This window comes from Ascaphus truei, chromosome 3, assembly GCF_040206685.1.
Source record: "Ascaphus truei isolate aAscTru1 chromosome 3, aAscTru1.hap1, whole genome shotgun sequence".
Taxonomy (NCBI): Eukaryota; Metazoa; Chordata; class Amphibia; order Anura; family Ascaphidae; genus Ascaphus; species Ascaphus truei.
The window spans coordinates 190,992,672-191,017,714 of NC_134485.1; the positions used below are offsets into that span (position 1 = coordinate 190,992,672).

Genomic DNA, 25,043 nt, shown 5'->3' on the forward strand with positions numbered 1-25,043 from the left:
TGTTTTGTAGCTCAGCAGAGGGATTAATTTCCTGAACGTTAATTTAGTTCCAAAATATTTATTTCATTTATACACACTAGTGTTTAGATGTTTTCTTTCTTGCAGGCAAAGCAGAATGTATAGGTTTCTTCCGTCTCTAGTCATTTACATCATTCACTAACCTTATTCACCATGTACAGGCCAGGCATTTCCAAAGCACCACAAAGGGGACGTCTGTCTGATTGGCTGCTGGGCAAGACACATGCAAATGACTAGGATAGTTTGCTTATAACTCTTCAATAAGAGCCTTAATAGAGACGTTGTGATAATATATTAGCATCACAATTCTACTACACTGTATTTTAGAAAGTTTCTCACCCTTTGAGCAGCAGAATATTGACATTTTTGGAAAAACTCACTATAACTTTAAAGAGGGTTACTTGCAGTGTGTATTTTCTTTGCAGCATTAGTTGGTTAAGACTATACTTTCAGGGATCATTTCTATAGTTTTTAACTGGAGAAATGTGCTCGAAAGTGTCCAAACTCACTACCCACGAGGAGGAGCTTCAGTGTTTTCTCCTGAGCGTGAAGTGAGCTTACAGTGTTGCTTTCATGCAGCTGCTGTTTGCTTTTGATGACCGTTCTGCTCTCCTGCAAAGGAGAGTTGGAGGGAGAGAACACAAGCTGAGTGGTTAGTTCTTTGTTGCAAGTCAAAGAGAGAAACCAAATGGATAGTAGTCATCATCTTCTTCATATGACTTTTCATGTTTAATACAGCTGTATTTCCCAGTGCACATTCATTTATTTGTAAGCCACAATACTCACTCATTCGCTTATATTAGCAACTGGGAGCTGTCAATTCACATATAGGAATATCTCATACAATTCTTTTGCAACAGGGTGCTTTGTGTTTCTAAATGGAAACATGTATGTCATACTATTCAAATCAGTACCATGCATTACCAATAGATGGCGCTAACACCAAAACACCTAAAAGCCTCAGTGTCTCAGTGCCACCTAAATATTTGTCTTTTCTTTTTTTTTTTTTCAATTGCCCTTACTTTGTCTTCCTAAACGCACACGTCAGTGTGAAATTTTCCAGCAATTTTCAAATATTATGGGGGGAAAAAACAATGTGTGGGTGTCCTTCAATCTGGCTGCCATTATGTATTTTGAATGAAATACCTTGCAAATGACTCCAAATCACCACAACCTTCTAGCCGCTGCAATAACCTTATCTCTTGTAATGCTTTCACTAGAGCAATATGTATTACGTATATTCTGTTGGGTTTGTTGTTGTGGCAAAATATAAAAAGCTATTAACCCTTTTTGCTGTCAGAATGGCCGGCAATGCGCTGCTCTGAAGTGTGTGACAGGCCCACCTGGCAGCTATAGGGTTAATAACATTTAACTACAAAATAAACATCAAAGACATTAAGATATGTAACAAGGATTTGTAACGGTAATTTTTGTTAGATACATCGCATCAGAAACACATTTGCCATTTTTTATTGACTATGTAAAATAAGTAACTACACGGTCAAATTGTTTAGCCTGGTCTAAGCTGGAGGGATTTCAATATATGACACTAAAAGGGTTAAAAATATATATAGATCAAAGAAATCTCTTTGTAAGTATGGTTTTTGAAAGCAGCTGAATAGAGGGGTAAAACTGATTACATCACTACGTTAGTGGCTTTTTTGGCAAACCGAGCGAATTGTTCGAGCAAGAGTGAATCCGCTTGCAAAACGAGCCGTTTAGACACGGTTTCGACATGCGGCAAGGGCTTACAGAGTAGCAAAACATGCCAATCCGCTTATATAGTCACTTTAGAAGCACTTTGTCCCACTTCGGAGCTCCTAGAATAGACCCCTTACTTTGGAGAAAGAAAAGAAAACGTTCCTTATATAGAGCAACATTGAAATTACAAGTGACTAGGTTTGGGCGATATACCGATATTTAGTAATATCGCGATAACATAATCTCCCGGAGGGCCGATATGGCAGTACGCCTCTTATCGCAATATTACGAGATGCCAGTGCTCAGAGATGCAGCTTTGAAACTGCCGCTGTGCTATATCGCTGCTTCTCTCTCCCCAAGTACCCCTCCCTTCCTGCTTCTGAATGCTGACTCAGAGGGAGGGTGGGGAGAGAGGGCATGTGAGAGCAGCAGGCTGCAGCAGGCTGCAGCAGGGAAAGGGTGGAACTTCTCTCCTCACTTTCCTTTTGTTAAGCCCTCCGTCCCCCACCCTCGTGCACTTAACCCCTTCCTCTCTTACCCCTGGGACACTTAACCCCTTCTCCATCCTCCCCTTAGGTCACTTAACCCCTTTCCCACCCTCCCACTGGGACTCTTAACCACTTCCTCTCTTAACCCTGGGACCCTTAGCTACTATCTCTCTCCCCCTGAGGCCCTTAACCCCTTCCTGTCCTCCCTGAGACCCGTAACTCCCCCTGCCATGCCTGCACTTCACCATTTCTCACCTACACTGCTTCCATCCCCCTAACATCCCCCTCATGCCATCACTCTAAACCTTTATGAAAATGTATCAAATGTATGAAAACAGATTTTTCGACAATTTTTAACTGTCAAAAATCTATTTAATATTTTTTTTTACATTTTATAAATGTGTTTTTAAATGGAGGGACTATCTCAGGGTAGGAGTGCTGGGATGAGGGGGAAGTTAGAGTGATGGGAGCAGTGTAGCTCAGAGTGATGGGGTGAGGGGGATCTTAGTTTAGGTGAGAAAAGATGAAGTGCAGACATGGAAAGGGTTTTATTTTCCAGAACACTTTTTATTTAGATTTACTAGAACATTTTAGACTTTTATTTGAACAATTTTTTTGCGATATATATTGTAATCGCGACACATTTCTTAATATCGTTATTGTGGTGAAAAAGTTGATATCGGCCAACCCTACAGGGGATTAAGTTATTAGGCTGTAGTATATATACCTGTAAGGGAATTGATAAACAAGTACGTACACAAAGACAAAGGTCTAGCAGATGTACAAGGGTCTCAATGAGTACTTATAAATGTCGTATAATTTGAATGACATTATTGTTAGATATATAAATCTATAGTTTTATTGAAAAAATGATAGGATCAGAAATAGCTATAGATACATATAAATTGATATAAAGACGAATACCTATGTATGAATCTATTCAATCGAATATGTCTTTGCTCCATATCTATAAGAAAATATGTGTACGTACATGTGTACGGGGGCACTCGTATAGAAATGGGCATCAGTGTGGAAAATAGTTACACACGTGCATCTACATGTATATGTACACATATATAGCCCTGTTTCCTCTTCCTCTGGGAGATGTTATTCTGCTACAAGGTGTGGTGCTAGCGTACCCGTGAGGATCAGGAGAGATAGGTCGTCTGCGATGTTGAGGAGACTAGGACAAGCTTTTGATGATCACTGATGTTCTTCTTGGTACTTACCGCCTCTAGCTGTAGTGGGCTCCAGGATGTCCAGAGATCAGTCCCCCACTAAAGCACAGTTCTTCTCTCCTGCCCAGGGACTGACATTTAAACAGGAGTATGATGAAGCAAAAGGGATCTTTATTCAGCACTCACTGTAGATCTTCTTTACAGCAGTGCATAGGGTCATCAGAGGATACCAGGCCTCTGGATGGTGCTTGCTCTCTGAGCCTGGAGCATCAGATCTTACAGGCCCAGCCAGCCATGAGGGCTGGCTGGCCTCTCTCTCTCTCCCTCCCAGCCGGGCGGAGAAGCTCTACCTCCCACTCCTTAGAAGGAGGAGAACAGATTACTTCAATTTGGCACTGCCTCTCTGAGGAACCAGAAGGGGAGGGCGCAAGGTCTGTACTTATACCTGAAAGGCTATACACAAGCCCTGAGTCACCACCACTCTTCTGTCTGTCACTCAGAGAGGAGCATGAGGCGGGTCAAAGGCCCACAGACTGGCTTCTCACAGCCTAGACCAGCGGTGCGCAAAGTGGGAGGGGCGGGAGATTTTTCTGGGGGGACGTGGGCCATTGCAGGGGCCCCGCGCTCTTCCCCGAGGCATTAAAATTAAATGCTGGGGGATCGCGTCAGGCCTCTGCAACGCTATTACTTACCTTGACTCTGCCGGCGTCATTCGTGTCCATGGCAACGTGGGGTCAAATGACGCCGCGGGGTCATGTGATGGGACATCACGCGCTTTAAATGACGCTGCGTGACGTCACATGACCCCGCGGCGTCATTTGACGCCGCATCAAGGTAAGGGAGGGGGCGCGAGCACCGGCGGAGGGAAGGCAGGGGGGCACAGCTGCAAAAGTTTGCTCTCCCCTGGCTAGACTACTAAGGCCTTACGTGACAGGGGCAGAGACAGACAGAAAATACTAACCATGTTACACACATATATATGAATCTGAGGAAGCTAAACAGACCAATGCGTGCTCGCACATCACAATCAGCAGTTGGGACTCCTGATGGTAAAGCCAACAACCAGATCACCCAGTGATGTATACCAAAGACAACATTTGGTTCTTCGCATATGATATTTATTATCATAGGTGGTCATTAAAGTACTTTTGAGGATTTCATGTATTCTTACAGATATTTATTACTGTGTACAGTATTAATACAGATGCCCAGACATAAGAAAAAGAAGGGACTACTGTACACTATTTCTGTTTTGTAGCTCAGCAGAGGGATTAATTTCCTGAACGTTAATTTAGTTCCAAAATATTTATTTCATTTATACACACTAGTGTTTAGATGTTTTCTTTCTTGCAGGCAAAGCAGAATGTATAGGTTTCTTCCGTCTCTAGTCATTTACATCATTCACTAACCTTATTCACCATGTACAGGCCAGGCATTTCCAAAGCACCACAAAGGGGACGTCTGTCTGATTGGCTGCTGGGCAAGACACATGCAAATGACTAGGATAGTTTGCTTATAACTCTTCAATAAGAGCCTTAATAGAGACGTTGTGATAATATATTAGCATCACAATTCTACTACACTGTATTTTAGAAAGTTTCTCACCCTTTGAGCAGCAGAATATTGACATTTTTGGAAAAACTCACTATAACTTTAAAGAGGGTTACTTGCAGTGTGTATTTTCTTTGCAGCATTAGTTGGTTAAGACTATACTTTCAGGGATCATTTCTATAGTTTTTAACTGGAGAAATGTGCTCGAAAGTGTCCAAACTCACTACCCACGAGGAGGAGCTTCAGTGTTTTCTCCTGAGCGTGAAGTGAGCTTACAGTGTTGCTTTCATGCAGCTGCTGTTTGCTTTTGATGACCGTTCTGCTCTCCTGCAAAGGAGAGTTGGAGGGAGAGAACACAAGCTGAGTGGTTAGTTCTTTGTTGCAAGTCAAAGAGAGAAACCAAATGGATAGTAGTCATCATCTTCTTCATATGACTTTTCATGTTTAATACAGCTGTATTTCCCAGTGCACATTCATTTATTTGTAAGCCACAATACTCACTCATTCGCTTATATTAGCAACTGGGAGCTGTCAATTCACATATAGGAATATCTCATACAATTCTTTTGCAACAGGGTGCTTTGTGTTTCTAAATGGAAACATGTATGTCATACTATTCAAATCAGTACCATGCATTACCAATAGATGGCGCTAACACCAAAACACCTAAAAGCCTCAGTGTCTCAGTGCCACCTAAATATTTGTCTTTTCTTTTTTTTTTTTTCAATTGCCCTTACTTTGTCTTCCTAAACGCACACGTCAGTGTGAAATTTTCCAGCAATTTTCAAATATTATGGGGGGAAAAAACAATGTGTGGGTGTCCTTCAATCTGGCTGCCATTATGTATTTTGAATGAAATACCTTGCAAATGACTCCAAATCACCACAACCTTCTAGCCGCTGCAATAACCTTATCTCTTGTAATGCTTTCACTAGAGCAATATGTATTACGTATATTCTGTTGGGTTTGTTGTTGTGGCAAAATATAAAAAGCTATTAACCCTTTTTGCTGTCAGAATGGCCGGCAATGCGCTGCTCTGAAGTGTGTGACAGGCCCACCTGGCAGCTATAGGGTTAATAACATTTAACTACAAAATAAACATCAAAGACATTAAGATATGTAACAAGGATTTGTAACGGTAATTTTTGTTAGATACATCGCATCAGAAACACATTTGCCATTTTTTATTGACTATGTAAAATAAGTAACTACACGGTCAAATTGTTTAGCCTGGTCTAAGCTGGAGGGATTTCAATATATGACACTAAAAGGGTTAAAAATATATATAGATCAAAGAAATCTCTTTGTAAGTATGGTTTTTGAAAGCAGCTGAATAGAGGGGTAAAACTGATTACATCACTACGTTAGTGGCTTTTTTGGCAAACCGAGCGAATTGTTCGAGCAAGAGTGAATCCGCTTGCAAAACGAGCCGTTTAGACACGGTTTCGACATGCGGCAAGGGCTTACAGAGTAGCAAAACATGCCAATCCGCTTATATAGTCACTTTAGAAGCACTTTGTCCCACTTCGGAGCTCCTAGAATAGACCCCTTACTTTGGAGAAAGAAAAGAAAACGTTCCTTATATAGAGCAACATTGAAATTACAAGTGACTAGGTTTGGGCGATATACCGATATTTAGTAATATCGCGATAACATAATCTCCCGGAGGGCCGATATGGCAGTACGCCTCTTATCGCAATATTACGAGATGCCAGTGCTCAGAGATGCAGCTTTGAAACTGCCGCTGTGCTATATCGCTGCTTCTCTCTCCCCAAGTACCCCTCCCTTCCTGCTTCTGAATGCTGACTCAGAGGGAGGGTGGGGAGAGAGGGCATGTGAGAGCAGCAGGCTGCAGCAGGCTGCAGCAGGGAAAGGGTGGAACTTCTCTCCTCACTTTCCTTTTGTTAAGCCCTCCGTCCCCCACCCTCGTGCACTTAACCCCTTCCTCTCTTACCCCTGGGACACTTAACCCCTTCTCCATCCTCCCCTTAGGTCACTTAACCCCTTTCCCACCCTCCCACTGGGACTCTTAACCACTTCCTCTCTTAACCCTGGGACCCTTAGCTACTATCTCTCTCCCCCTGAGGCCCTTAACCCCTTCCTGTCCTCCCTGAGACCCGTAACTCCCCCTGCCATGCCTGCACTTCACCATTTCTCACCTACACTGCTTCCATCCCCCTAACATCCCCCTCATGCCATCACTCTAAACCTTTATGAAAATGTATCAAATGTATGAAAACAGATTTTTCGACAATTTTTAACTGTCAAAAATCTATTTAATATTTTTTTTTACATTTTATAAATGTGTTTTTAAATGGAGGGACTATCTCAGGGTAGGAGTGCTGGGATGAGGGGGAAGTTAGAGTGATGGGAGCAGTGTAGCTCAGAGTGATGGGGTGAGGGGGATCTTAGTTTAGGTGAGAAAAGATGAAGTGCAGACATGGAAAGGGTTTTATTTTCCAGAACACTTTTTATTTAGATTTACTAGAACATTTTAGACTTTTATTTGAACAATTTTTTTGCGATATATATTGTAATCGCGACACATTTCTTAATATCGTTATTGTGGTGAAAAAGTTGATATCGGCCAACCCTACAGGGGATTAAGTTATTAGGCTGTAGTATATATACCTGTAAGGGAATTGATAAACAAGTACGTACACAAAGACAAAGGTCTAGCAGATGTACAAGGGTCTCAATGAGTACTTATAAATGTCGTATAATTTGAATGACATTATTGTTAGATATATAAATCTATAGTTTTATTGAAAAAATGATAGGATCAGAAATAGCTATAGATACATATAAATTGATATAAAGACGAATACCTATGTATGAATCTATTCAATCGAATATGTCTTTGCTCCATATCTATAAGAAAATATGTGTACGTACATGTGTACGGGGGCACTCGTATAGAAATGGGCATCAGTGTGGAAAATAGTTACACACGTGCATCTACATGTATATGTACACATATATAGCCCTGTTTCCTCTTCCTCTGGGAGATGTTATTCTGCTACAAGGTGTGGTGCTAGCGTACCCGTGAGGATCAGGAGAGATAGGTCGTCTGCGATGTTGAGGAGACTAGGACAAGCTTTTGATGATCACTGATGTTCTTCTTGGTACTTACCGCCTCTAGCTGTAGTGGGCTCCAGGATGTCCAGAGATCAGTCCCCCACTAAAGCACAGTTCTTCTCTCCTGCCCAGGGACTGACATTTAAACAGGAGTATGATGAAGCAAAAGGGATCTTTATTCAGCACTCACTGTAGATCTTCTTTACAGCAGTGCATAGGGTCATCAGAGGATACCAGGCCTCTGGATGGTGCTTGCTCTCTGAGCCTGGAGCATCAGATCTTACAGGCCCAGCCAGCCATGAGGGCTGGCTGGCCTCTCTCTCTCTCCCTCCCAGCCGGGCGGAGAAGCTCTACCTCCCACTCCTTAGAAGGAGGAGAACAGATTACTTCAATTTGGCACTGCCTCTCTGAGGAACCAGAAGGGGAGGGCGCAAGGTCTGTACTTATACCTGAAAGGCTATACACAAGCCCTGAGTCACCACCACTCTTCTGTCTGTCACTCAGAGAGGAGCATGAGGCGGGTCAAAGGCCCACAGACTGGCTTCTCACAGCCTAGACCAGCGGTGCGCAAAGTGGGAGGGGCGGGAGATTTTTCTGGGGGGACGTGGGCCATTGCAGGGGCCCCGCGCTCTTCCCCGAGGCATTAAAATTAAATGCTGGGGGATCGCGTCAGGCCTCTGCAACGCTATTACTTACCTTGACTCTGCCGGCGTCATTCGTGTCCATGGCAACGTGGGGTCAAATGACGCCGCGGGGTCATGTGATGGGACATCACGCGCTTTAAATGACGCTGCGTGACGTCACATGACCCCGCGGCGTCATTTGACGCCGCATCAAGGTAAGGGAGGGGGCGCGAGCACCGGCGGAGGGAAGGCAGGGGGGCACAGCTGCAAAAGTTTGCTCTCCCCTGGCTAGACTACTAAGGCCTTACGTGACAGGGGCAGAGACAGACAGAAAATACTAACCATGTTACACACATATATATGAATCTGAGGAAGCTAAACAGACCAATGCGTGCTCGCACATCACAATCAGCAGTTGGGACTCCTGATGGTAAAGCCAACAACCAGATCACCCAGTGATGTATACCAAAGACAACATTTGGTTCTTCGCATATGATATTTATTATCATAGGTGGTCATTAAAGTACTTTTGAGGATTTCATGTATTCTTACAGATATTTATTACTGTGTACAGTATTAATACAGATGCCCAGACATAAGAAAAAGAAGGGACTACTGTACACTATTTCTGTTTTGTAGCTCAGCAGAGGGATTAATTTCCTGAACGTTAATTTAGTTCCAAAATATTTATTTCATTTATACACACTAGTGTTTAGATGTTTTCTTTCTTGCAGGCAAAGCAGAATGTATAGGTTTCTTCCGTCTCTAGTCATTTACATCATTCACTAACCTTATTCACCATGTACAGGCCAGGCATTTCCAAAGCACCACAAAGGGGACGTCTGTCTGATTGGCTGCTGGGCAAGACACATGCAAATGACTAGGATAGTTTGCTTATAACTCTTCAATAAGAGCCTTAATAGAGACGTTGTGATAATATATTAGCATCACAATTCTACTACACTGTATTTTAGAAAGTTTCTCACCCTTTGAGCAGCAGAATATTGACATTTTTGGAAAAACTCACTATAACTTTAAAGAGGGTTACTTGCAGTGTGTATTTTCTTTGCAGCATTAGTTGGTTAAGACTATACTTTCAGGGATCATTTCTATAGTTTTTAACTGGAGAAATGTGCTCGAAAGTGTCCAAACTCACTACCCACGAGGAGGAGCTTCAGTGTTTTCTCCTGAGCGTGAAGTGAGCTTACAGTGTTGCTTTCATGCAGCTGCTGTTTGCTTTTGATGACCGTTCTGCTCTCCTGCAAAGGAGAGTTGGAGGGAGAGAACACAAGCTGAGTGGTTAGTTCTTTGTTGCAAGTCAAAGAGAGAAACCAAATGGATAGTAGTCATCATCTTCTTCATATGACTTTTCATGTTTAATACAGCTGTATTTCCCAGTGCACATTCATTTATTTGTAAGCCACAATACTCACTCATTCGCTTATATTAGCAACTGGGAGCTGTCAATTCACATATAGGAATATCTCATACAATTCTTTTGCAACAGGGTGCTTTGTGTTTCTAAATGGAAACATGTATGTCATACTATTCAAATCAGTACCATGCATTACCAATAGATGGCGCTAACACCAAAACACCTAAAAGCCTCAGTGTCTCAGTGCCACCTAAATATTTGTCTTTTCTTTTTTTTTTTTTCAATTGCCCTTACTTTGTCTTCCTAAACGCACACGTCAGTGTGAAATTTTCCAGCAATTTTCAAATATTATGGGGGGAAAAAACAATGTGTGGGTGTCCTTCAATCTGGCTGCCATTATGTATTTTGAATGAAATACCTTGCAAATGACTCCAAATCACCACAACCTTCTAGCCGCTGCAATAACCTTATCTCTTGTAATGCTTTCACTAGAGCAATATGTATTACGTATATTCTGTTGGGTTTGTTGTTGTGGCAAAATATAAAAAGCTATTAACCCTTTTTGCTGTCAGAATGGCCGGCAATGCGCTGCTCTGAAGTGTGTGACAGGCCCACCTGGCAGCTATAGGGTTAATAACATTTAACTACAAAATAAACATCAAAGACATTAAGATATGTAACAAGGATTTGTAACGGTAATTTTTGTTAGATACATCGCATCAGAAACACATTTGCCATTTTTTATTGACTATGTAAAATAAGTAACTACACGGTCAAATTGTTTAGCCTGGTCTAAGCTGGAGGGATTTCAATATATGACACTAAAAGGGTTAAAAATATATATAGATCAAAGAAATCTCTTTGTAAGTATGGTTTTTGAAAGCAGCTGAATAGAGGGGTAAAACTGATTACATCACTACGTTAGTGGCTTTTTTGGCAAACCGAGCGAATTGTTCGAGCAAGAGTGAATCCGCTTGCAAAACGAGCCGTTTAGACACGGTTTCGACATGCGGCAAGGGCTTACAGAGTAGCAAAACATGCCAATCCGCTTATATAGTCACTTTAGAAGCACTTTGTCCCACTTCGGAGCTCCTAGAATAGACCCCTTACTTTGGAGAAAGAAAAGAAAACGTTCCTTATATAGAGCAACATTGAAATTACAAGTGACTAGGTTTGGGCGATATACCGATATTTAGTAATATCGCGATAACATAATCTCCCGGAGGGCCGATATGGCAGTACGCCTCTTATCGCAATATTACGAGATGCCAGTGCTCAGAGATGCAGCTTTGAAACTGCCGCTGTGCTATATCGCTGCTTCTCTCTCCCCAAGTACCCCTCCCTTCCTGCTTCTGAATGCTGACTCAGAGGGAGGGTGGGGAGAGAGGGCATGTGAGAGCAGCAGGCTGCAGCAGGCTGCAGCAGGGAAAGGGTGGAACTTCTCTCCTCACTTTCCTTTTGTTAAGCCCTCCGTCCCCCACCCTCGTGCACTTAACCCCTTCCTCTCTTACCCCTGGGACACTTAACCCCTTCTCCATCCTCCCCTTAGGTCACTTAACCCCTTTCCCACCCTCCCACTGGGACTCTTAACCACTTCCTCTCTTAACCCTGGGACCCTTAGCTACTATCTCTCTCCCCCTGAGGCCCTTAACCCCTTCCTGTCCTCCCTGAGACCCGTAACTCCCCCTGCCATGCCTGCACTTCACCATTTCTCACCTACACTGCTTCCATCCCCCTAACATCCCCCTCATGCCATCACTCTAAACCTTTATGAAAATGTATCAAATGTATGAAAACAGATTTTTCGACAATTTTTAACTGTCAAAAATCCATTTAATATTTTTTTTTACATTTTATAAATGTGTTTTTAAATGGAGGGACTATCTCAGGGTAGGAGTGCTGGGATGAGGGGGAAGTTAGAGTGATGGGAGCAGTGTAGCTCAGAGTGATGGGGTGAGGGGGATCTTAGTTTAGGTGAGAAAAGATGAAGTGCAGACATGGAAAGGGTTTTATTTTCCAGAACACTTTTTATTTAGATTTACTAGAACATTTTAGACTTTTATTTGAACAATTTTTTTGCGATATATATTGTAATCGCGACACATTTCTTAATATCGTTATTGTGGTGAAAAAGTTGATATCGGCCAACCCTACAGGGGATTAAGTTATTAGGCTGTAGTATATATACCTGTAAGGGAATTGATAAACAAGTACGTACACAAAGACAAAGGTCTAGCAGATGTACAAGGGTCTCAATGAGTACTTATAAATGTCGTATAATTTGAATGACATTATTGTTAGATATATAAATCTATAGTTTTATTGAAAAAATGATAGGATCAGAAATAGCTATAGATACATATAAATTGATATAAAGACGAATACCTATGTATGAATCTATTCAATCGAATATGTCTTTGCTCCATATCTATAAGAAAATATGTGTACGTACATGTGTACGGGGGCACTCGTATAGAAATGGGCATCAGTGTGGAAAATAGTTACACACGTGCATCTACATGTATATGTACACATATATAGCCCTGTTTCCTCTTCCTCTGGGAGATGTTATTCTGCTACAAGGTGTGGTGCTAGCGTACCCGTGAGGATCAGGAGAGATAGGTCGTCTGCGATGTTGAGGAGACTAGGACAAGCTTTTGATGATCACTGATGTTCTTCTTGGTACTTACCGCCTCTAGCTGTAGTGGGCTCCAGGATGTCCAGAGATCAGTCCCCCACTAAAGCACAGTTCTTCTCTCCTGCCCAGGGACTGACATTTAAACAGGAGTATGATGAAGCAAAAGGGATCTTTATTCAGCACTCACTGTAGATCTTCTTTACAGCAGTGCATAGGGTCATCAGAGGATACCAGGCCTCTGGATGGTGCTTGCTCTCTGAGCCTGGAGCATCAGATCTTACAGGCCCAGCCAGCCATGAGGGCTGGCTGGCCTCTCTCTCTCTCCCTCCCAGCCGGGCGGAGAAGCTCTACCTCCCACTCCTTAGAAGGAGGAGAACAGATTACTTCAATTTGGCACTGCCTCTCTGAGGAACCAGAAGGGGAGGGCGCAAGGTCTGTACTTATACCTGAAAGGCTATACACAAGCCCTGAGTCACCACCACTCTTCTGTCTGTCACTCAGAGAGGAGCATGAGGCGGGTCAAAGGCCCACAGACTGGCTTCTCACAGCCTAGACCAGCGGTGCGCAAAGTGGGAGGGGCGGGAGATTTTTCTGGGGGGACGTGGGCCATTGCAGGGGCCCCGCGCTCTTCCCCGAGGCATTAAAATTAAATGCTGGGGGATCGCGTCAGGCCTCTGCAACGCTATTACTTACCTTGACTCTGCCGGCGTCATTCGTGTCCATGGCAACGTGGGGTCAAATGACGCCGCGGGGTCATGTGATGGGACATCACGCGCTTTAAATGACGCTGCGTGACGTCACATGACCCCGCGGCGTCATTTGACGCCGCATCAAGGTAAGGGAGGGGGCGCGAGCACCGGCGGAGGGAAGGCAGGGGGGCACAGCTGCAAAAGTTTGCTCTCCCCTGGCTAGACTACTAAGGCCTTACGTGACAGGGGCAGAGACAGACAGAAAATACTAACCATGTTACACACATATATATGAATCTGAGGAAGCTAAACAGACCAATGCGTGCTCGCACATCACAATCAGCAGTTGGGACTCCTGATGGTAAAGCCAACAACCAGATCACCCAGTGATGTATACCAAAGACAACATTTGGTTCTTCGCATATGATATTTATTATCATAGGTGGTCATTAAAGTACTTTTGAGGATTTCATGTATTCTTACAGATATTTATTACTGTGTACAGTATTAATACAGATGCCCAGACATAAGAAAAAGAAGGGACTACTGTACACTATTTCTGTTTTGTAGCTCAGCAGAGGGATTAATTTCCTGAACGTTAATTTAGTTCCAAAATATTTATTTCATTTATACACACTACAGTGTTTAGATGTTTTCTTTCTTGCAGGCAAAGCAGAATGTATAGGTTTCTTCCGTCTCTAGTCATTTACATCATTCACTAACCTTATTCACCATGTACAGGCCAGGCATTTCCAAAGCACCACAAAGGGGACGTCTGTCTGATTGGCTGCTGGGCAAGACACATGCAAATGACTAGGATAGTTTGCTTATAACTCTTCAATAAGAGCCTTAATAGAGACGTTGTGATAATATATTAGCATCACAATTCTACTACACTGTATTTTAGAAAGTTTCTCACCCTTTGAGCAGCAGAATATTGACATTTTTGGAAAAACTCACTATAGCTTTAAAGAGGGTTACTTGCAGTGTGTATTTTCTTTGCAGCATTAGTTGGTTAAGACTATACTTTCAGGGATCATTTCTATAGTTTTTAACTGGAGAAATGTGCTCGAAAGTGTCCAAACTCACTACCCACGAGGAGGAGCTTCAGTGTTTTCTCCTGAGCGTGAAGTGAGCTTACAGTGTTGCTTTCATGCAGCTGCTGTTTGCTTTTGATGACCGTTCTGCTCTCCTGCAAAGGAGAGTTGGAGGGAGAGAACACAAGCTGAGTGGTTAGTTCTTTGTTGCAAGTCAAAGAGAGAAACCAAATGGATAGTAGTCATCATCTTCTTCTTCTTCATATGACTTTTCATGTTTAATACAGCTGTATTTCCCAGTGCACATTCATTTATTTGTAAGCCACAATACTCACTCATTCGCTTATATTAGCAACTGGGAGCTGTCAATTCACATATAGGAATATCTCATACAATTCTTTTGCAACAGGGTGCTTTGTGTTTCTAAATGGAAACATGTATGTCATACTATTCAAATCAGTACCATGCATTACCAATAGATGGCGCTAACACCAAAACACCTAAAAGCCTCAGTGTCTCAGTGCCACCTAAATATTTGTCTTTTTTTTTTTTTTTTTTCAATTGCCCTTACTTTGTCTTCCTAAACGCACACGTCAGTGTGAAATTTTCCAGCAATTTTCAAATATTATGGGGGGAAAAAACAATGTGTGGGTGTCCTTCAATCTGGCTGCCATTATGTATTTTGAATGAAATACCTTGCAAATGACTCCAAATCACCACAACCTTCTAGCCGCTGCAATAACCTTATCTCTTGTAATGCTTTCACTAGAGCAATATGTATTACGTATATTCTGTTGGGTTTGTTGTTGTGGCAAAATATAAAAAGCTATTAACCCTTTTTGCTGTCAGAATGGCCGGCAATGCGCTGCTCTGAAGTGTGTGACAGGCCCACCTGGCAGCTATAGGGTTAATAACATTTAACTACAAAATAAACATCAAAGACATTAAGATATGTAACAAGGATTTGTAACGGTAATTTTTGTTAGATACATCGCATCAGAAACACATTTGCCATTTTTTATTGACTATGTAAAATAAGTAACTACACGGTCAAATTGTTTAGCCTGGTCTAAGCTGGAGGGATTTCAATATATGACACTAAAAGGGTTAAAAATATATATAGATCAAAGAAATCTCTTTGTAAGTATGGTTTTTGAAAGCAGCTGAATAGAGGGGTAAAACTGATTACATCACTACGTTAGTGGCTTTTTTGGCAAACCGAGCGAATTGTTCGAGCAAGAGTGAATCCGCTTGCAAAACGAGCCGTTTAGACACGGTTTCGACATGCGGCAAGGGCTTACAGAGTAGCAAAACATGCCAATCCGCTTATATAGTCACTTTAGAAGCACTTTGTCCCACTTCGGAGCTCCTAGAATAGACCCCTTACTTTGGAGAAAGAAAAGAAAACGTTCCTTATATAGAGCAACATTGAAATTACAAGTGACTAGGTTTGGGCGATATACCGATATTTAGTAATATCGCGATAACATAATCTCCCGGAGGGCCGATATGGCAGTACGCCTCTTATCGCAATATTACGAGATGCCAGTGCTCAGAGATGCAGCTTTGAAACTGCCGCTGTGCTATATCGCTGCTTCTCTCTCCCCAAGTACCCCTCCCTTCCTGCTTCTGAATGCTGACTCAGAGGGAGGGTGGGGAGAGAGGGCATGTGAGAGCAGCAGGCTGCAGCAGGCTGCAGCAGGGAAAGGGTGGAACTTCTCTCCTCACTTTCCTTTTGTTAAGCCCTCCGTCCCCCACCCTCGTGCACTTAACCCCTTCCTCTCTTACCCCTGGGACACTTAACCCCTTCTCCATCCTCCCCTTAGGTCACTTAACCCCTTTCCCACCCTCCCACTGGGACTCTTAACCACTTCCTCTCTTAACCCTGGGACCCTTAGCTACTATCTCTCTCCCCCTGAGGCCCTTAACCCCTTCCTGTCCTCCCTGAGACCCGTAACTCCCCCTGCCATGCCTGCACTTCACCATTTCTCACCTACACTGCTTCCATCCCCCTAACATCCCCCTCATGCCATCACTCTAAACCTTTATGAAAATGTATCAAATGTATGAAAACAGATTTTTCGACAATTTTTAACTGTCAAAAATCCATTTAATATTTTTTTTTACATTTTATAAATGTGTTTTTAAATGGAGGGACTATCTCAGGGTAGGAGTGCTGGGATGAGGGGGAAGTTAGAGTGATGGGAGCAGTGTAGCTCAGAGTGATGGGGTGAGGGGGATCTTAGTTTAGGTGAGAAAAGATGAAGTGCAGACATGGAAAGGGTTTTATTTTCCAGAACACTTTTTATTTAGATTTACTAGAACATTTTAGACTTTTATTTGAACAATTTTTTTGCGATATATATTGTAATCGCGACACATTTCTTAATATCGTTATTGTGGTGAAAAAGTTGATATCGGCCAACCCTACAGGGGATTAAGTTATTAGGCTGTAGTATATATACCTGTAAGGGAATTGATAAACAAGTACGTACACAAAGACAAAGGTCTAGCAGATGTACAAGGGTCTCAATGAGTACTTATAAATGTCGTATAATTTGAATGACATTATTGTTAGATATATAAATCTATAGTTTTATTGAAAAAATGATAGGATCAGAAATAGCTATAGATACATATAAATTGATATAAAGACGAATACCTATGTATGAATCTATTCAATCGAATATGTCTTTGCTCCATATCTATAAGAAAATATGTGTACGTACATGTGTACGGGGGCACTCGTATAGAAATGGGCATCAGTGTGGAAAATAGTTACACACGTGCATCTACATGTATATGTACACATATATAGCCCTGTTTCCTCTTCCTCTGGGAGATGTTATTCTGCTACAAGGTGTGGTGCTAGCGTACCCGTGAGGATCAGGAGAGATAGGTCGTCTGCGATGTTGAGGAGACTAGGACAAGCTTTTGATGATCACTGATGTTCTTCTTGGTACTTACCGCCTCTAGCTGTAGTGGGCTCCAGGATGTCCAGAGATCAGTCCCCCACTAAAGCACAGTTCTTCTCTCCTGCCCAGGGACTGACATTTAAACAGGAGTATGATGAAGCAAAAGGGATCTTTATTCAGCACTCACTGTAGATCTTCTTTACAGCAGTGCATAGGGTCATCAGAGGATACCAGGCCTCTGGATGGTGCTTGCTCTCTGAGCCTGGAGCATCAGATCTTACAGGCCCAGCCAGCCATGAGGGCTGGCTGGCCTCTCTCTCTCTCCCTCCCAGCCGGGCGGAGAAGCTCTACCTCCCACTCCTTAGAAGGAGGAGAACAGATTACTTCAATTTGGCACTGCCTCTCTGAGGAACCAGAAGGGGAGGGCGCAAGGTCTGTACTTATACCTGAAAGGCTATACACAAGCCCTGAGTCACCACCACTCTTCTGTCTGTCACTCAGAGAGGAGCATGAGGCGGGTCAAAGGCCCACAGACTGGCTTCTCACAGCCTAGACCAGCGGTGCGCAAAGTGGGAGGGGCGGGAGATTTTTCTGGGGGGACGTGGGCCATTGCAGGGGCCCCGCGCTCTTCCCCGAGGCATTAAAATTAAATGCTGGGGGATCGCGTCAGGCCTCTGCAACGCTATTACTTACCTTGACTCTGCCGGCGTCATTCGTGTCCATGGCAACGTGGGGTCAAATGACGCCGCGGGGTCATGTGATGGGACATCACGCGCTTTAAATGACGCTGCGTGACGTCACATGACCCCGCGGCGTCATTTGACGCCGCATCAAGGTAAGGGAGGGGGCGCGAGCACCGGCGGAGGGAAGGCAGGGGGGCACAGCTGCAAAAGTTTGCTCTCCCCTGGCTAGACTACTAAGGCCTTACGTGACAGGGGCAGAGACAGACAGAAAATACTAACCATGTTACACACATATATATGAATCTGAGGAAGCTAAACAGACCAATGCGTGCTCGCACATCACAATCAGCAGTTGGGACTCCTGATGGTAAAGCCAACAACCAGATCACCCAGTGATGTATACCAAAGACAACATTTGGTTCTTCGCATATGATATTTATTATCATAGGTGGTCATTAAAGTACTTTTGAGGATTTCATGTATTCTTACAGATATTTATTACTGTGTACAGTATTAATACAGATGCCCAGACATAAGAAAAAGAAGGGACTACTGTACACTATTTCTGTTTTGTAGCTCAGCAGAGGGATTAATTTCCTGAACGTTAATTTAGTTCCAAAATATTTATTTCATTTATACACACTACAGTGTTTAGATGTTTTCTTTCTTGCAGGCAAAGCAGAATGTATAGGTTTCTTCCGTCTCTAGTCATTTACATCATTCACTAACCTTATTCACCATGTACAGGCCAGGCATTTCCAAAGCACCACAAAGGGGACGTCTGTCTGATTGGCTGCTGGGCAAGACACATGCAAATGACTAGGATAGTTTGCTTATAACTCTTCAATAAGAGCCTTAATAGAGACGTTGTGATAATATATTAGCATCACAATTCTACTACACTGTATTTTAGAAAGTTTCTCACCCTTTGAGCAGCAGAATATTGACATTTTTGGAAAAACTCACTATAGCTTTAAAGAGGGTTACTTGCAGTGTGTATTTTCTTTGCAGCATTAGTTGGTTAAGACTATACTTTCAGGGATCCTTTCTATAGTTTTTAACTGGAGAAATGTGCTCGAAAGTGTCCAAACTCACTACCCACGAGGAGGAGCTTCAGTGTTTTCTCCTGAGCGTGAAGTGAGCTTACAGTGTTGCTTTCATGCAGCTGCTGTTTGCTTTTGATGACCGTTCTGCTCTCCTGCAAAGGAGAGTTGGAGGGAGAGAACACAAGCTGAGTGGTTAGTTCTTTGTTGCAAGTCAAAGAGAGAAACCAAATGGATAGTAGTCATCATCTTCTTCTTCTTCATATGACTTTTCATGTTTAATACAGCTGTATTTCCCAGTGCACATTCATTTATTTGTAAGCCACAATACTCACTCATTCGCTTATATTAGCAACTGGGAGCTGTCAATTCACATATAGGAATATCTCATACAATTCTTTTGCAACAGGGTGCTTTGTGTTTCTAAATGGAAACATGTATGTCATACTATTCAAATCAGTACCATGCATTACCAATAGATGGCGCTAACACCAAAACACCTAAAAGCCTCAGTGTCTCAGTGCCACCTAAATATTTGTCTTTTTTTTTTTTTTTTTTCAATTGCCCTTACTTTGTCTTCCTAAACGCACACGTCAGTGTGAAATTTTCCAGCAATTTTCAAATATTATGGGGGGAAAAAACAATGTGTGGGTGTCCTTCAATCTGGCTGCCATTATGTATTTTGAATGAAATACCTTGCAAATGACTCCAAATCACCACAACCTTCTAGCCGCTGCAATAACCTTATCTCTTGTAATGCTTTCACTAGAGCAATATGTATTACGTATATTCTGTTGGGTTTGTTGTTGTGGCAAAATATAAAAAGCTATTAACCCTTTTTGCTGTCAGAATGGCCGGCAATGCGCTGCTCTGAAGTGTGTGACAGGCCCACCTGGCAGCTATAGGGTTAATAACATTTAACTACAAAATAAACATCAAAGACATTAAGATATGTAACAAGGATTTGTAACGGTAATTTTTGTTAGATACATCGCATCAGAAACACATTTGCCATTTTTTATTGACTATGTAAAATAAGTAACTACACGGTCAAATTGTTTAGCCTGGTCTAAGCTGGAGGGATTTCAATATATGACACTAAAAGGGTTAAAAATATATATAGATCAAAGAAATCTCTTTGTAAGTATGGTTTTTGAAAGCAGCTGAATAGAGGGGTAAAACTGATTACATCACTACGTTAGTGGCTTTTTTGGCAAACCGAGCGAATTGTTCGAGCAAGAGTGAATCCGCTTGCAAAACGAGCCGTTTAGACACGGTTTCGACATGCGGCAAGGGCTTACAGAGTAGCAAAACATGCCAATCCGCTTATATAGTCACTTTAGAAGCACTTTGTCCCACTTCGGAGCTCCTAGAATAGACCCCTTACTTTGGAGAAAGAAAAGAAAACGTTCCTTATATAGAGCAACATTGAAATTACAAGTGACTAGGTTTGGGCGATATACCGATATTTAGTAATATCGCGATAACATAATCTCCCGGAGGGCCGATATGGCAGTACGCCTCTTATCGCAATATTACGAGATGCCAGTGCTCAGAGATGCAGCTTTGAAACTGCCGCTGTGCTATATCGCTGCTTCTCTCTCCCCAAGTACCCCTCCCTTCCTGCTTCTGAATGCTGACTCAGAGGGAGGGTGGGGAGAGAGGGCATGTGAGAGCAGCAGGCTGCAGCAGGCTGCAGCAGGGAAAGGGTGGAACTTCTCTCCTCACTTTCCTTTTGTTAAGCCCTCCGTCCCCCACCCTCGTGCACTTAACCCCTTCCTCTCTTACCCCTGGGACACTTAACCCCTTCTCCATCCTCCCCTTAGGTCACTTAACCCCTTTCCCACCCTCCCACTGGGACTCTTAACCACTTCCTCTCTTAACCCTGGGACCCTTAGCTACTATCTCTCTCCCCCTGAGGCCCTTAACCCCTTCCTGTCCTCCCTGAGACCCGTAACTCCCCCTGCCATGCCTGCACTTCACCATTTCTCACCTACACTGCTTCCATCCCCCTAACATCCCCCTCATGCCATCACTCTAAACCTTTATGAAAATGTATCAAATGTATGAAAACAGATTTTTCGACAATTTTTAACTGTCAAAAATCTATTTAATATTTTTTTTTACATTTTTTAAATGTGTTTTTAAATGGAGGGACTATCTCAGGGTAGGAGTGCTGGGATGAGGGGGAAGTTAGAGTGATGGGAGCAGTGTAGCTCAGAGTGATGGGGTGAGGGGGATCTTAGTTTAGGTGAGAAAAGATGAAGTGCAGACATGGAAAGGGTTTTATTTTCCAGAACACTTTTTATTTAGATTTACTAGAACATTTTAGACTTTTATTTGAACAATTTTTTTGCGATATATATTGTAATCGCGACACATTTCTTAATATCGTTATTGTGGTGAAAAAGTTGATATCGGCCAACCCTACAGGGGATTAAGTTATTAGGCTGTAGTATATATACCTGTAAGGGAATTGATAAACAAGTACGTACACAAAGACAAAGGTCTAGCAGATGTACAAGGGTCTCAATGAGTACTTATAAATGTCGTATAATTTGAATGACATTATTGTTAGATATATAAATCTATAGTTTTATTGAAAAAATGATAGGATCAGAAATAGCTATAGATACATATAAATTGATATAAAGACGAATACCTATGTATGAATCTATTCAATCGAATATGTCTTTGCTCCATATCTATAAGAAAATATGTGTACGTACATGTGTACGGGGGCACTCGTATAGAAATGGGCATCAGTGTGGAAAATAGTTACACACGTGCATCTACATGTATATGTACACATATATAGCCCTGTTTCCTCTTCCTCTGGGAGATGTTATTCTGCTACAAGGTGTGGTGCTAGCGTACCTGTGAGGATCAGGAGAGATAGGTCGTCTGCGATGTTGAGGAGACTAGGACAAGCTTTTGATGATCACTGATGTTCTTCTTGGTACTTACCGCCTCTAGCTGTAGTGGGCTCCAGGATGTCCAGAGATCAGTCCCCCACTAAAGCACAGTTCTCTCCTGCCCAGGGACTGACATTTAAACAGGAGTATGATGAAGCAAAAGGGATCTTTATTCAGCACTCACTGTAGATCTTCTTTACAGCAGTGCATAGGGTCATCAGAGGATACCAGGCCTCTGGATGGTGCTTGCTCTCTGAGCCTGGAGCATCAGATCTTACAGGCCCAGCCAGCCATGAGGGCTGGCTGGCCTCTCTCTCTCTCCCTCCCAGCCGGGCGGAGAAGCTCTACCTCCCACTCCTTAGAAGGAGGAGAACAGATTACTTCAATTTGGCACTGCCTCTCTGAGGAACCAGAAGGGGAGGGCGCAAGGTCTGTACTTATACCTGAAAGGCTATACACAAGCCCTGAGTCACCACCACTCTTCTGTCTGTCACTCAGAGAGGAGCATGAGGCGGGTCAAAGGCCCACAGACTGGCTTCTCACAGCCTAGACCAGCGGTGCGCAAAGTGGGAGGGGCGGGAGATTTTTCTGGGGGGACGTGGGCCATTGCAGGGGCCCCGCGCTCTTCCCCGAGGCATTAAAATTAAATGCTGGGGGATCGCGTCAGGCCTCTGCAACGCTATTACTTACCTTGACTCTGCCGGCGTCATTCGTGTCCATGGCAACGTGGGGTCAAATGACGCCGCGGGGTCATGTGATGGGACATCACGCGCTTTAAATGACGCTGCGTGACGTCACATGACCCCGCGGCGTCATTTGACGCCGCATCAAGGTAAGGGAGGGGGCGCGAGCACCGGCGGAGGGAAGGCAGGGGGGCACAGCTGCAAAAGTTTGCTCTCCCCTGGCTAGACTACTAAGGCCTTACGTGACAGGGGCAGAGACAGACAGAAAATACTAACCATGTTACACACATATATATGAATCTGAGGAAGCTAAACAGACCAATGCGTGCTCGCACATCACAATCAGCAGTTGGGACTCCTGATGGTAAAGCCAACAACCAGATCACCCAGTGATGTATACCAAAGACAACATTTGGTTCTTCGCATATGATATTTATTATCATAGGTGGTCATTAAAGTACTTTTGAGGATTTCATGTATTCTTACAGATATTTATTACTGTGTACAGTATTAATACAGATGCCCAGACATAAGAAAAAGAAGGGACTACTGTACACTATTTCTGTTTTGTAGCTCAGCAGAGGGATTAATTTCCTGAACGTTAATTTAGTTCCAAAATATTTATTTCATTTATACACACTACAGTGTTTAGATGTTTTCTTTCTTGCAGGCAAAGCAGAATGTATAGGTTTCTTCCGTCTCTAGTCATTTACATCATTCACTAACCTTATTCACCATGTACAGGCCAGGAAGGGGACGTCTGTCTGATTGGCTGCTGGGCAAGACACATGCAAATGACTAGGATAGTTTGCTTATAACTCTTCAATAAGAGCCTTAATAGAGACGTTGTGATAATATATTAGCATCACAATTCTACTACACTGTATTTTAGAAAGTTTCTCACCCTTTGAGCAGCAGAATATTGACATTTTTGGAAAAACTCACTATAACTGTAAAGAGGGTTACTTGCAGTGTGTATTTTCTTTGCAGCATTAGTTGGTTAAGACTATACTTTCAGGGATCATTTCTATAGTTTTTAACTGGAGAAATGTGCTCGAAAGTGTCCAAACTCACTACCCACGAGGAGGAGCTTCAGTGTTTTCTCCTGAGCGTGAAGTGAGCTTACAGTGTTGCTTTCATGCAGCTGCTGTTTGCTTTTGATGACCGTTCTGCTCTCCTGCAAAGGAGAGTTGGAGGGAGAGAACACAAGCTGAGTGGTTAGTTCTTTGTTGCAAGTCAAAGAGAGAAACCAAATGGATAGTAGTCATCATCTTCTTCTTCTTCATATGACTTTTCATGTTTAATACAGCTGTATTTCCCAGTGCACATTCATTTATTTGTAAGCCACAATACTCACTCATTCGCTTATATTAGCAACTGGGAGCTGTCAATTCACATATAGGAATATCTCATACAATTCTTTTGCAACAGGGTGCTTTGTGTTTCTAAATGGAAACATGTATGTCATACTATTCAAATCAGTACCATGCATTACCAATAGATGGCGCTAACACCAAAACACCTAAAAGCCTCAGTGTCTCAGTGCCACCTAAATATTTGTCTTTTCTTTTTTTTTTTTTTTCAATTGCCCTTACTTTGTCTTCCTAAACGCACACGTCAGTGTGAAATTTTCCAGCAATTTTCAAATATTATGGGGGGAAAAAACAATGTGTGGGTGTCCTTCAATCTGGCTGCCATTATGTATTTTGAATGAAATACCTTGCAAATGACTCCAAATCACCACAACCTTCTAGCCGCTGCAATAACCTTATCTCTTGTAATGCTTTCACTAGAGCAATATGTATTACGTATATTCTGTTGGGTTTGTTGTTGTGGCAAAATATAAAAAGCTATTAACCCTTTTTGCTGTCAGAATGGCCGGCAATGCGCTGCTCTGAAGTGTGTGACAGGCCCACCTGGCAGCTATAGGGTTAATAACATTTAACTACAAAATAAACATCAAAGACATTAAGATATGTAACAAGGATTTGTAACGGTAATTTTTGTTAGATACATCGCATCAGAAACACATTTGCCATTTTTTATTGACTATGTAAAATAAGTAACTACACGGTCAAATTGTTTAGCCTGGTCTAAGCTGGAGGGATTTCAATATATGACACTAAAAGGGTTAAAAATATATATAGATCAAAGAAATCTCTTTGTAAGTATGGTTTTTGAAAGCAGCTGAATAGAGGGGTAAAACTGATTACATCACTACGTTAGTGGCTTTTTTGGCAAACCGAGCGAATTGTTCGAGCAAGAGTGAATCCGCTTGCAAAACGAGCCGTTTAGACACGGTTTCGACATGCGGCAAGGGCTTACAGAGTAGCAAAACATGCCAATCCGCTTATATAGTCACTTTAGAAGCACTTTGTCCCACTTCGGAGCTCCTAGAATAGACCCCTTACTTTGGAGAAAGAAAAGA

The 25,043-nt window shown here is 42.6% G+C and overlaps 6 non-coding genes across 6 annotated transcripts; all 6 read left to right on the forward strand.

The window, feature by feature from the left end:
* Positions 1-455: 455 nt before the first annotated feature.
* On the forward strand, positions 456-672 carry LOC142491817 (small nucleolar RNA U3). The gene has a single exon (XR_012800560.1). It is a non-coding gene; the product is annotated as a small nucleolar RNA U3 (small nucleolar RNA).
* Positions 673-5,088: 4,416 nt separating this feature from the next.
* Positions 5,089-5,305, forward strand: LOC142491818 (small nucleolar RNA U3). The gene has a single exon (XR_012800561.1). It is a non-coding gene; the product is annotated as a small nucleolar RNA U3 (small nucleolar RNA).
* Positions 5,306-9,721: 4,416 nt separating this feature from the next.
* Positions 9,722-9,938, forward strand: LOC142491820 (small nucleolar RNA U3). The gene has a single exon (XR_012800562.1). It is a non-coding gene; the product is annotated as a small nucleolar RNA U3 (small nucleolar RNA).
* A 4,418-nt stretch (positions 9,939-14,356) lies between these two features.
* LOC142491821 (small nucleolar RNA U3) lies at positions 14,357-14,573 on the forward strand. The gene has a single exon (XR_012800563.1). It is a non-coding gene; the product is annotated as a small nucleolar RNA U3 (small nucleolar RNA).
* A 4,424-nt stretch (positions 14,574-18,997) lies between these two features.
* Positions 18,998-19,214, forward strand: LOC142491705 (small nucleolar RNA U3). Its single transcript, XR_012800465.1, has one exon. It is a non-coding gene; the product is annotated as a small nucleolar RNA U3 (small nucleolar RNA).
* A 4,403-nt stretch (positions 19,215-23,617) lies between these two features.
* On the forward strand, positions 23,618-23,834 carry LOC142491822 (small nucleolar RNA U3). The gene has a single exon (XR_012800565.1). It is a non-coding gene; the product is annotated as a small nucleolar RNA U3 (small nucleolar RNA).
* Positions 23,835-25,043: the final 1,209 nt, after the last annotated feature.